This window comes from Nerophis ophidion, linkage group LG27, assembly GCF_033978795.1.
Source record: "Nerophis ophidion isolate RoL-2023_Sa linkage group LG27, RoL_Noph_v1.0, whole genome shotgun sequence".
Lineage (NCBI taxonomy): Eukaryota > Metazoa > Chordata > Actinopteri > Syngnathiformes > Syngnathidae > Nerophis > Nerophis ophidion.
Genome location: NC_084637.1, coordinates 20,333,160 through 20,347,209, shown reverse-complemented (window position 1 = coordinate 20,347,209; position 14,050 = coordinate 20,333,160).

The window sequence follows — 14,050 nt, the reverse complement described above, 5'->3', positions numbered from 1 at the left end:
ACCTTCAGTGGGATTCTTGGGCTTTGTTGTTGAGAAGGGCCACATAAGAGCGGACCCTAAGAAGATCAAGGCGGTTCTGGAGGGGGTTGTATATAAAACCGTATATACATTATATATAACAGTATATACAGTATACATAACAGTGCATTTATATAAAACAGTATATTCAGCCATTCATTTTCTACCACTTATTCCCTTTGGAGTCACGGGGGGCGACGGTGCCTATCTCAGCTGCAATCGGGGGGAAGGGGGTGTACACCCTGGTCAAGTCACCATCTCATCGCACGGCCAACACAGATAGACAACATTCACACTCACATTCACACACTAGGGCCAATTTAGTGTTGACAACCAACCTATCCCCAGGTGCATGTCTTTGGAGGTGGGAGGAAGCCGGAGTACCCGGAGGGAACCCACGCAGTCACGGAGAGGACATGAAAACTCCATATAGAAAGATCCCGAGCCCGGGATTGAACCCAGGACTACTGTATTTAGGACTAACTAACCCCTCCACCACCGTGCTGCCTAAAACAGTTTATTTATATTTGTATATATATATATATATATATATATATATATATATATATATATATATATATATATATATGTATATATATATATATATATATATATATATATATATATATATATATATATATATATATATGATAGGTTGATTGGCAACACTAAATTGGCCCTAGTGTGTGAATGTGAGTGTGAATGTTGTCTGTCTATCTGTGTTGGCCCTGCGATGAGGTGGCGACTTGTCCGGGGTGTACACCGCCTTCCGCCCGATTGTAGCTGAGATAGGCGCCAGCGCCCCCCGCCACCCCAAAAGGGAATAAGCGGTAGAAAATGGAATGGATGGATATATATATATATATATATATATATATATATATATATATATATATATATATATATATATGATAGGTTGATTGGCAACACTAAATTGGCCCTAGTGTGTGAATGTGAGTGTGAATGTTGTCTGTCAATTTGTGTTGGCCCTGCGATGAGGTGGCGACTTGTCCGGGGTGTACACCGCCTTCCGCCCGATTGTAGCTGAGATAGGCGCCAGCGCCCCCCGCCACCCCAAAGGGGAATAAGCGGTAGAAAATGGAATGGATGGATATATATATATATATATATATATATATATATTATATATATATATATATAAAACAGTATGTACCGTATATATAACAGGGTATATACCAGGGGTTTGCACCCCAAAATGTTGAAAGAGCCATATTGGACCAAAAATACAAAAACAAATCCGTCTGGAGCTGCAAAAAATTAAAAGCCATATTATATACAGATAGTGTGTCATGAGATATAAATTGAATTAAGAGGACTTAAAGGAAACTAAATGAGCTCAAATATAGCTACAAATGAGGCATAATGATGCAATATGTACATATAGCTAGCCTAAATAGCATGTTAGCATCTATTAGCTTGCAGTCATGCAGTGACCAAATATGTCTGATTATTACTCCACACAAGTCCATAACATCAACAAAACTCACCTTTGTGCATTCATGCACAACGTTATAAGTTTGGTGGACAAAATGAGACAGAAAAAGAAGTGGCATAAAACACGTCTTAGAAAGTCTGAGAAAGTTATACATGTAAACAAACTACGGTGAGTTCAAAAACCGCCAAAATTAGTAGGACAAAACGGCGCTCGCCAAATACTCGAAACAGTGAAGCATGTTTAATATAAACAGTGTCCTTTATAGCAATTAGGGGAGGTTTGTGTCATGTTTGTCCTCCCACAGAAACCAAATTAAAAAAAAAAAAAAGTTTTTTACCCTCATCATTTCCATTTTTCATATATTTTTGAAAAAGCTCCAGAGGCGCTAAGGCGGCGCTACAGAGCCACATGCGGCTCCAGAGTCGCGGGTTGCCGACCCCTGATATATACAGTATATATCTATCACAGTACAGTATATATAACAGTGTATACAATATATATATACATATATATATAACAGTATATATTTATAACAGTATATATTCAACGGTGTATACAGTACTGATAACAGTATATATACAGTATATACTGTGTATGTATACAGTGTACATATAAAACAGTATACATATATATAAACCAGTGTATATACAACTTATATGTATAACAAAGAGAGAGAATAAAATTAAAATGTTTTAAAAAGATGCAAAATTATGAAATAGAAAGATAGTATAATATATTGGGAAAATAATCAAAATAAGTAAATTAAATTCAAATAAAATGCATTGATTACCTTGCATATGTAAATAGAGTGGTGTCCCCAAAAATTTTTTTTTACTGTATTTTTAGAATATACCAACAGAGCAAAATTCAACTATTTATAAAACAACAAAAAATGTATCCATCCATCCATCATCTTCCGCTTATCCGAGGTCGGGTCGCGGGGGCAACAGCCTAAGCAGGGTAACCCAGACTTCCCTCTCCCCAGCCACTTCGTCTAGCTCTTCCCGGGGGATCCCGAGGCGTTCCCAGGCCAGCCGGGAGACATAGTCTTCCCAACGTGTCCTGGGTCTTCCCCGTGGCCTCCTACCGGTTGGACGTGCCCTAAACACCTCCCTAGGGAGGCGTTCGGGTGGCATCCTGACCAGATGCCCGAACCACCTCATCTGGCTCCTCTCGATGTGAAGGAGCAGCGGCTTTACTTTGAGTCCCTCCCGGATGGCAGAGCTTCTCACCCTATCTCTAAGGGAGATCCCCGCCACCCGGTGGAGGAAACTCATTTCGGCCGCTTGTACCCATGATCTTATCCTTTCGGTCATGACCCAAAGCTCATTACCATAGGTGAGGATGGGGACGTAGATCTACCGGTAAATTGAGAACTTTGCCTTCCGGCTCAGCTCCTTCTTCACCACAACGGATCGGTACAACGTCCGCATTACTGAAGACGCCGCACCGATCCGCCTGTCGATCTCACGATCCACTCTTCCCTCACGCGTGAACCAAGACAAAAAATGTATGAACTAATAAATGAATAAAAATAAGGCAATAATAAGAAATAAATTAAATAAAAATACATTAAGCACTCTGCTAATGTAAATTAGTAGTAGTTATCTCCATATTTTTTCGTTATTGTAATTTTAGAATATGCTGCCAGCCAAAATAGAAAAATATAATATAAAAAAACAATATGAAAAAATAAATGAATAAAATACATAAAGAAGTTACTAAAAAATAATCACAATTAATGTAAATACATTGATGACCTCACATTTGTAAATTAGAAGAATAGTGTCCAAACTTGTTTTGTTATTGTATTGTTTGAGATTCTGCTGCCAGCCTATAAAAAATGGTTGTCTTTTCCAAAATTGTAATCGTATTTTGAGAAAGAGCCAAATGAAAACAATTAAAATGAAAAAATGGTTTGTAAATTAGTATAGTTTATGGTTGTCTTTTCCAAACTTATGTTGATGTTCTATTTTTAGAATGTGCAGAATAAGAAATGTTTAAAATAAAAAATTAAAAAGTAATACATGTAATAACGATAAATAGCTAGTAGAAGGCCTCACTTTTGACCTCCTTGGTATGAAGTTTCATTTCCAATAATTGTCGAAATTATCCAATATGTTTCCTTATCCTGGAACATTTAAAGTTCCACTAAGGGGCCAAGCCGAACTCCTGAAAAACAACCCCACACCATAATTCCTCCTCCATCAAATTTCACACTCGGCACAATGCAGTCCGAAATGTAGCATTCTCCTGGCAACCTCCAAACCCAGACTCGTCCATTAGATTGCTAGATGAAAAATTGTGATTCATCACTCCAGTGAATGCATCTCCACTGATCTAGAGTCCAGCGGCGACGTGCTTTACACCACTGCATCCAACGCTTTGCATTGGACTTGGTGAGATATGGCTTAGATGCAGCTGATCAGCCATGGAAACCCATTCTATGAAGCTCTCTGCGTACTGTACGTGGGTTAATTGGAAGGTCAAATTAAGTTTGGAGCTCTGTAGCGACTGACTGTGCAAAAAGTCTTTGCACTATGCACTTCAGCATCTGCTGACCTCTCTGTCAGTTTACGTGGCCTACCAATTTGTGGCTGAGTTGCTGTTAATCCCAAACTCTTCCATTTTCTTTTAATAAAGCCGACAGTTGACTTCGGAATATTTAGGAGCGATAAAATTTCACGACTGGATTTGTTGCACAGGTGGCATCCTATGACATTTCCACGCTGGAAATCACTGAGCTCCTGAGAGCGGCCCATTATTTACAAATGTTTGTAGAAACAGTCTCTACGCCTAAGTGCTTGATTATATACACATGTGGCCGGGCCAAGTGATCAGGACACCTGATTCTGATCATTTGGATGAGTGGCCAAATACTTTTTGCAATAAAGTGTATGTATATATATTATACACACGTGTGTATACTGTATGTATATACATATATATATATATATATATATATATATGTATATATGTATGAATGAATGTATGTATGTATGTATGTATGCATATATATATGTATGTAAATATATATTTGTATGTATGTATATACATATGTTTATATACGCATGTATGTATGTATACGTATGTGTGTATGTATACGTATGTATTGTATGTATATATATGTATGTATGTATGTAAATATATATTTGTATGTATATGTGTAGATCCTCCTCCTGGTCCTCCGTTTAAGTGCCGTACACACCACACCTTGTTTCAGTGGTTTACACACTTTTTATTGTTTTGACAATATTACTTTTTGGTCACAGTCTTTCACAGCTTTTCAGCTCAATATTACAGGTATTTCGTCTCCTCTCTCTCCGTCTGGCTCTCACTCCATTCGCCAGCCCCCTCACGGTTTCCAACGCTGCTAATAAAGGAAACAGGTGATTAGATAACTCGTCCCAGCTGAGGTATCTGCTCACCTGATTGCTGCTTCACGACCGGCCACCGCAAATGCTCTGCCCGCAGGGGACGCGTAGGACACGCCCCTCTCCACGTGCTTCCACCGCCCGATTCAGGCCGGGCAGCCCTGGAGATTGGATTGCGGTCTGAGCAGACTTTCGGTGGATTTTACAAGCCGACACAACAACCCGGAGGAGTTAGGACGTAGCCCTGGAGCTCCATGGCTACCGTGCCCGGCGAGGAGGAGGCGGAGGCGAAGACGCCGTGGCCGAAGGGGCGGCGTGTTAGCCAGACTAAAAATGAACCCAAACAGACCAGCGATACCAAGTCTATTCCTGGCTAATGCGAGGTCGCTCGCTCCTCATGGTGAAGAGGACAAGATGGACGAGGTGAGGCTCCGTATAGCACAAAACACTGTGATGGACAGCTGCGCCCTATTGTTTACGGAAACCTGGCTAACGTCCTCAATCCCAGATGCTAGCATGGAGCTAACCGGTCACAAAGCACACAGACAGGACAGAAACGCAGAGTCTTCCGGCAAGCGGCGTGGGGGTGGATTGCTAACCTACCTAAACAACAAGTGGACTTCTGATTCAAAGGTAGTTAACAGCCACTGTTCCCAAGATCTGGAATATTTTACAGTTAAATGCCGACCCTTCCATCTAGCCAGGGAGCACTCTGCTGTCCTGATCACAAACGTGTATATAGCTCCCGATGCTAACGCTAGCACGGCGCTAGCTCTGCTGCACGATACAATCAGTGCACAACAGAACAAATATCCCGACGGCATCCACATCATAGCGGGGGATTTTAATCATGTCGACCTGAAAAAAGTGCTCCCCAAACTTCACCAGCATGTGAAGTGTGCTACGAGGGGAGCTAACACACTGGACAAAGTCTATTCCAACATAAAAAAAGGATATAGAGCCAAACAACTTCCCCAATTAGGCAAGTCTGACCACATGTCCCTGCTCCTTTTGCCAGCTTACACACCAATAAGAAAAAGTGCTCCTATCACAACCAAAACGGTCAAAACATGTCGGAGGGAGCCATGGAACAGCTGCAGGACTGCTTTGATACAACAGACTGGTCAGTTTTTGAAAACCCAGACTTGGCGCAGTACACAGAAGCAGTCCTGGGGTACATCAAACACTGCATAGACACCGTCACAGTGGACAAGCGCATCCGGGTCTACCCCAACAGGAAGCCCTGGATGACAAAAAAAGTCCAGGGCTTACTCAAAGAGAGAGACAGTGCCTTCAAAGCGCAGGACCAGGCACTCTACAGTGCTGCCAGAGCCAATCTGAAGAGAGGCTTCAGAGAGGCAAAAGCCGAACACAGGAGGAAAATGGAAGCCCACCTGCAGAGCAGCAACACCAAGGAGGTATGGAAAGGAATAAAAGACATGACCAACTTCAGAACCAGTAACCCTTCGGCTGACGGCGACGCCTCTCGAGCGGGGGAGTTAAACAGCTTCTCCGCCCGATTCGAGAGAAAAACACCTGCAGCCGTCACAACACTCCCACCCAACACCCACAGCAGCTGCACCCTTATACTGGAGGAGCATGAGGTGAGACGCACGCTGAAGGCAGTGAACCCGAGGAAGGCTACGGGCCCAGATGGAGTCCCGGGACAGGTACTAAGAGACTGTGCAGACCAGCTGGCCGGAGTATTTACGAAGATCTTCACCCAGTCCCTCTCCCAGGCCGTCATCCCATCATGCCTGAAGACCTCCACAATAATCCCGGTGCCGAAGAAGAACTCTGTCAGCTGCCTGAATGACTACCGTCCAGTTGCACTTACACCTATAGCTATGAAGTGCATCGAGAAGCTGGTACGGACCCATATCACCTCAGTCCTCCCTCCCGAGCTCGACCCACACCAGTTTGCCTACAGAGCCAACAGGTCCACAGAGGACGCCATCGCCACAGCCCTACACTCCTCCCTGGGTCACCTGGAGACGGGGGGGAGCTACGTGCGGCTGCTTTTTTGTGGATTATAGTTCGGCATTTAACACCATTATTCCTGATAGACTGGTGTCCAAACTGTCAGACCTGGGTCTCTCGAACTCCATCTGCATGTGGATTAAGGACTTCTTATCCAACCGCCCCCGGAGGGTGCAGTTGGGTCGCCACATGTCATCAAGCCTGCACCTCAGTACCGGCTCTCCACAAGGCTGCGTGCTGAGCCCCCTTCTCTACTCCAGCTACACATACGACTGCACACCTGCCCACTCCAGCAACTCCATCATCAAATTTGCGGATGACACCACCGTAGTGAGGCTCATCTCGGAGGGAGACGAGGTTGCATATCGGGACGAGGTGGAGAAGCTGTCGGATTGGTGCAAAGTCAACTACCTGGCCCTGAACACCTCCATGACCAAGGAGCTGGTCATAGACTTCAGGAGGAAAAAAACGACATCCTGCCCCTGATCATCAGTGGTGACTGTGTGGAAAGGGTCTCCGACTTCCGCTTCCTGGGAGTCCACCTGGCCGACGACCTATCCTGGAGCACCAACACCACGGCTACCATCAAGAAGGCACACCAGAGACTGCACTTCCTGAGAATACTCAGGAACAACCACCTCTCACAGGAACTGCTGGTGTCCTTCTACCGGTGCTCCATTGAGAGCATCCTGACCTACTGCATCTGCGTGTGGTTCAGCAGCTGCACGGCCGCAGAGAGAACGGCGCTCCAGAGAGTCATAAAGACCGCCCAGAAGTTAATCGGATGCCCCCTCCCCCACCTGGCTGACCTGTACAGCTCCCGCTGTCTCAGGAAAGCACAGAGCATCCTGAAAGACCCATTCCACCCCGGGCACAGCCACCTGGAACTGCTACACTCAGGCAGACGCTACAGGGTGCTAAAAGCGAGCACCAATAGAATAAAAAACAGCTTTTACCCAAGAGCCATAGTAGCATTAAACAGGCACTGAGTGAGCACAATATGTCCATCATGTCCTCCTGTGTAATGTTTAAATGTTTTTCGATTTTTTCGGACTACAATGTGCAAAAATGTTTTATGTATGTGTGTATATATATATTCATATGCATGCAGATATGCATCTGTGTGGGTATATATACATATACATAGATACATCTGTCATCTCTATCTTTTTTTTTTTACTATTTATACTACAATGTTGTATATGCACCTTAGGAGGAGCTGCTCCAATTTCGTTGTTCTTTGAACCTGTTCATTGCAATAATGACAATAAAACTCTATTCTATTCTATTCTAATCCCCGGGCTAGTCTCAATGTGGTGTTGGATGAGATTCGTACGGCCGGGCCGCGGGGAGAACACGTCAGAAAAACGCAGCTGTAACTCAGCTAACTCCGCCCGCTGTGCCAATGTGAGCTGGTTGTCACAGGAAAGCAGAGGGGTTGGTCCAGAGTGCGGGACTTCTGGCCCCAACTCCTCTTCCTCCTTCACCACCGTCTCCATGGAAACAGGTTCCGCCTGTCTCCATGCCTTCAGCAGATTGATATGATATAATTGTGTCCCCGCCCGATGGTCCGAGCGCCGAACCTCGTAGTCCACATCACTCACTTGCCGTTTGACCTCAAAGGGTCCTTGCCACTTTGCAAGTAATTTAGAGCTTGAAGTTGGAAGTAATACAAACACTTCTCCTCCCGGTGTGAATTTACGCAGTTGGGTTCCCCGGTTGTACGTGCGGCGCTGACGCTCTTGGGCACGGAGCAAATTCTCCTGGTGGAGTTTTGCTCGCATGTCAAGAACATACTGTATTTCATTTTTGCTGAAGCTTTCTTTAATAACGTCCAAGATTCCGCGAAGGGTCCGGCCATACAATAAATCGAACGGTGCAAAACTAAGCGAGACCTGGGGGACCTCCCGCATCGCAAACATTAGGGGATCCAACCATTCATCCCAATTTTGTTTGTCCTCGTGCATAAACTTACGGATCATTGTTTTCAGCGTTTTATTCAACTGCTCCACCAGCCCATCCGTTTGTGGATGATACATGCTGGTGCGGATCAATTTTATCCCCAATAATCTGTACAGTTCTTTTATTGTGCGCGACATAAAGGACGTGCCCCGGTCAGTCAAAATCTCTTTCGGGATCCCAACTCGGGAGATGACCTTAAACAGCGCTTGCGCAACACTTTTGGCATAAATAGAGCGCAGCGGCACTGCTTCGGGATACCGTGTTGCATAATCCACTAGGACTAAGACAAAGCGATAATTCTGTGTGCTCGGGAGAAATGGTCCGACAAGGTCCATGCCCATTCTCTCGAAGGGAACCTCTACGACGGGTAATGGGCGTAATGGTGCCTTTGGGGTGGCCGCTGGATTCACCAGCTGGCAGTCCGGGCAGACGGTGCACCAGCGGCGCACACCCGCCCGGAGGCCTGGCTAATAGAAACGGACAATGACCCGATTAAATGTCTTGTGATACTTCATATGTCCAGCCATCGAGTTCACATGCGCCGCCTGGAAAACCATTTCCCGGTGGCGTTTTGGCACCAACAACTGGGTGCATTCCTCCCCTGTTTGCGTGTCACGGGCCACTCAGTAAAGTCTATCTCTAATTACTGAAAAATGAGGGAATACCCGCGCTTTTCCCGGGCGCACCAGCTGACCGTCAATAAAGTCGACCTGGTCCCAGGCCTCGCGCAATGTTTCATCACGGGACTGTTCGAGGGGAAAGTCCTCTGTAGGTGACCATCGAGGAGCCGGGGGGGCCTCCCTCGAAGCCCCCGCCATTTCCCGCTCGGCACTCCTGGATGAAACTGCGTCGCCACTCAGAACAGCGCGAATACTCCCCTCACCTACTGTCCTTGAACGCACCCCCATACATTCTGCCAATAAATCATTGAATCCCGGCCAATTCGTGCCCAAAATTACGGGGTGCGAGAGGTGCATACTTACAGCTACCTCGACTTTATGTTTTTTTTTGCCATATGCAATTTCCACTGGTACAATCGGATATTCGTGAACATCCCCATGAATACACCTGATCTTCACCCGTGTTGCTTGCCTCAAAACCCCGGGCCGAACCAGATTCTGGTGGGCGAAGGACTGTTTACAGCCCGAATCCACCATGTACCCCCTTGTAACCTTACCGGTACACGGTACGTCTCTCCCCGATCGGGCGCAGGTGCTGGAGGCCCGACATCCCGCATCACCTGCCCCACCTCCATCAGGGAGCACTCCCTGCGCACGTGACCGGGCTGTCCGCACCCCCAACACACCGGGCCCGGCATTTGAGGTGCACTTTGCGAGGGAAGCCCTCCATCCGCAGCGCTGGCACCCTGCAACATCAAAAACACAGGCAGGGTTGTCATATTCCCGTGTCCCCCCTTTTGTGTTGTGTGTGTATGTGGGTGCGTGTGTGTGCATTTTGCGTTGTGTCCGCCTGGGGAACCTGTCCGTGGTGCCCGGGCGATTTTGCTCTTCCTACCGCCCCCCATCGCGGAGCGAGTCGCCGGCGGGGTGCTGCAGCGGGTCTCGTGTCCATCCTTGGCGTCGCCTCTCGCTGTACTGCCAAGTGTTCTATTGCCAGTTTCACGGCTACCTTCACGTCTGAGGGGCTGTGGTACTTGACCCAGGCTGCGGTCCTCGCCGGGATGGCATCCAGGAACTGCTCCAAGATTATGTCTTCCAGCATCTGCAGATCTCGTCCATTTGGCTGGAGCCATCGGGTCGCTGCGTCTCTCAGCCGGTGCGCAAAAACAAACGGCCGGTCTTCTGGCTCCAGCCTCATCGCCCGGAATCTTCTTCGGTGGTCTTCTTTGCTGCTGCCGACCCGGTCCAAAATGGCGTGGCGTAGGTTGGCGTATTGCGTTCGGGCGGTTGCTGGGAGACTCAACACCGCCCGCTGCGCCTCCTCCACCAGGAGTGGCAGCAGCTTCACGCCCCAATCCTCTTCCGGCCATCTCCTCGACATTGCCGTTGCCTCAGAGACGTCGAGGAACATCTGTGGGTCCTCCCCCTCCACCATGCGCTTCATGGCCGTTCCTCCCGCCCTGTGCATCAGCGTCTTGAGCAGCTGAGACTGCTGCTGACTCCCGGCTGCCACCTGAGCCAGCACTTGGCCAAGTGCCTCCAGCGGGTTTGGTGCTGACATTTTTCTTGGGTCCTTCACTTAGTTGGGTGCCACTGTGGAGATCCTCGTCCTGGTCCTCCGTTTAAGTGCCGTACACACCACACCTTGTTTCAGTGGTTTACACACTTTTTATTGTTTGGACAATATTACTTTTTGGTGACAGTCTTTCACAGCTTTTCAGCTCAATATTACAGGTATTTCGTCTCCTCTCTCTCCGTCTGGCTCTCACTCCATTCGCCAGCCCCCTCATGGTTTCCAACGCTGCTAATAAAGGAAACAGGTGATTAGATAACTCGTCCCAGCTGAGGTATCTGCTCACCTGATTGCTGCTTCACGACCGGCTGCCGCACATTCTCCGCCCGCAGGGGACGCGTATGACACGCCCCTCTCCACAGTATGTATATACATATGTCTATATACGCATGTATGTATGTATATGTATGTGTGTATGTATACGTATGTATGTATGTATAGTAAACATATATATAATATATATGTGTATTGTGTATATGTTTATATATATTTGTATGTGTATATGTATATTTAAATGTATATACTAGGGGTGTGACGGTACGTGTATTTGTATTGAACCGTTTCCAAACGGGGGTTCCGGTTCGGTTCGGAAGTGTACCGAACGAGTTTCCACACGAACATGAATTGATTAACGTGGACCCCGACTTAAACAAGTTGAAAAACTTATTCGGGTGTTACCATTTAGTGGTCAATTGTACGGAATATGTACTGTACTGTGCAATCTACTAATAAAAGTATCAATCAATCAAAAACAAATGAAGTAGCCTAAGCTAAGTCTTAACAAGCTGCTCCGCTCCGTTCTTGCTCTGTCTCTGTCTCCGACACAGCATCCAGCATTGTCCCACCCACACAACCATCTGATTGGTTACATATATAGCGGTAAAAGCCAATCAGCAGTGTATATTCAGAGCGGTAACAACCAATCAGCAGTGCAAATTCAGAGCGCATGTAGTCAACGCTTCAGCGTCGAGCAGATAGCAGCGGACTCTCCTCCAAATTATAATAAACACCTCCCAGTCAACGTTCTAGATGACGTCCTGGCTTGAGGTGAAGGCTAATCAGAGGTGGGTAGTAACCAGAGGTGGGTAGAGTAGCCAGAAATTGTACTCAAGTAAGAGTACTGTTACTTTAGAGATGTATTACTCAAGTAAAAGTAAGGAGTAGTCACCCAAATATTTACTTGAGTAAAAGTAAAAAGTATGTTGTGAAAAAACTACTCAAGTACTGAGTAACTGATGAGTAACCTGTTCGTTTAATGATGACGGCAACAAGTAATGCACAAAAACATAAAAATAGCAATGAACAAATTCTGAGCCAGGAATATCTCTTAAGCAACTAAAACAATAATATATATTAAATAATATATATTTGGTTTTACGCTGTATTGAAAAAAAATTTGAAAATTAATTTTACCTTTGCAACCTCATTATACTATTGGCTAAGTTTTATATTTATAAATGTAAGTTTCTCAATACCCGACCTGTTTTTTGTGCCTTTAAAACAGATTTAAAACTCTACATTGAAACATTATACCTCTAACAACCAAAAAGCTGTGAAAACGATGATGCATTATATATATATATATATATATATATATATATATTTTGCATTCTATTTTAGTTACTTTGAATTTACAACCCCCTGGCGCGGTTTTGTACGGTTTTTATACTGTCTTGTACTGTTTTTGTACTTACTGTGATTGTTATTTTCAACGGTTTGTAAATGTTAAAATTTAAAAATAAAGGTTTATTGAAAAAAAAGTGTGCAGTTAATCATGTCACCGCCTGGCTCTGTTTTATCGGTGAAACGGAGTCAAACGTCACCAGTGACTGCATTTGATTGGTGAAACGCAGGCATTAACAGATCGATAAAAATCAGTAGCGAGTAACGGAGTAAATGTAGCGCGTTACTACCAGAGGTGGGTAGGAACGCGCTACATTTAGTCCGTTACATCTACTTGAGTAACTTTTGGGATGAATTGTACTTCTAAGAGTAGTTTTAATGAAACATACTTTTACTTTTACTTGAGTATATTTATAGAAAAGAAAAGCTACTTTTACTCTGCTCCATTTATCTACATTTAGCCTGCTACTCGCTACTGATTTTTATCGATCTGTTAATGCACGCTTTGTTTGTTTTGGTTTGTCAGACAGAGCTTCAAAGTAGGATCTATAATATGCCTGCGTTTCAGCAATCAAATGCAGTCACTGGTGACGTTTGACTCCGTTTCACCAATCAAACAGAGCCAGGCGGTCACATGATTAATTGCACACTTTTTTTTTTATAAACCTTTATTTATAAATTTCAACAGTTACAAACAGTTGAAAATAATAATCAAAGTAAGTACAAACACAGTACAAAACAGAATTAATTGATTAACGACTTAAACAAGTTGAAAAACTTATTCGGGTTTTAGCATTTAGTGGTCAATTGTACGGAATATGTACTGAACTGTGCTATCTACTAATAAAAGTTTCAAGCAATCAATCAAAACAGTATAAAAAACGCACAAAACAGTGCCGGGTGTTGTAAATTCAAAGTAACTAAAATAGAATGCAAAAAAAAATATATATAAAATAAACAAAGTGCAAAGCCTTAGGCTCACTTAATCTCAGTAAATAACTTAAATTTGGAACACAGCATCATCGTTTTCACAGCTTTTTGGTTGTTAGAGGTAGAATGTTTAAATATAGAGTTCTAAATCTTTTTTAAAGGCACAAAAAACAGGTCGGGTAAACTTACATTTATGAATATAAAGCTTAGCCAATAGTATAATGAGGTTGCAAAGGTAAAATTAATTTCCATATTTTTTTTCAATACAGTGAAAAAAATATATATATTTAATATATATTATTGTTTTAGTTGCTTAAGAGATATTCCTGGCTCTGAATTTGTTAATTGCTATTTTTATGTTTTTGTGATTACTTGTTGCCGTCATCATTAAACGAACAGGTTACTCAGTACTTGAGTAGTTTTTTGTCAACATACTTTTTACTTTTACTCAAATATTTTGGTGACTACTCCTTACTTTTACTTGAGTAATACATCTCCAAAGTAACAGTACTCT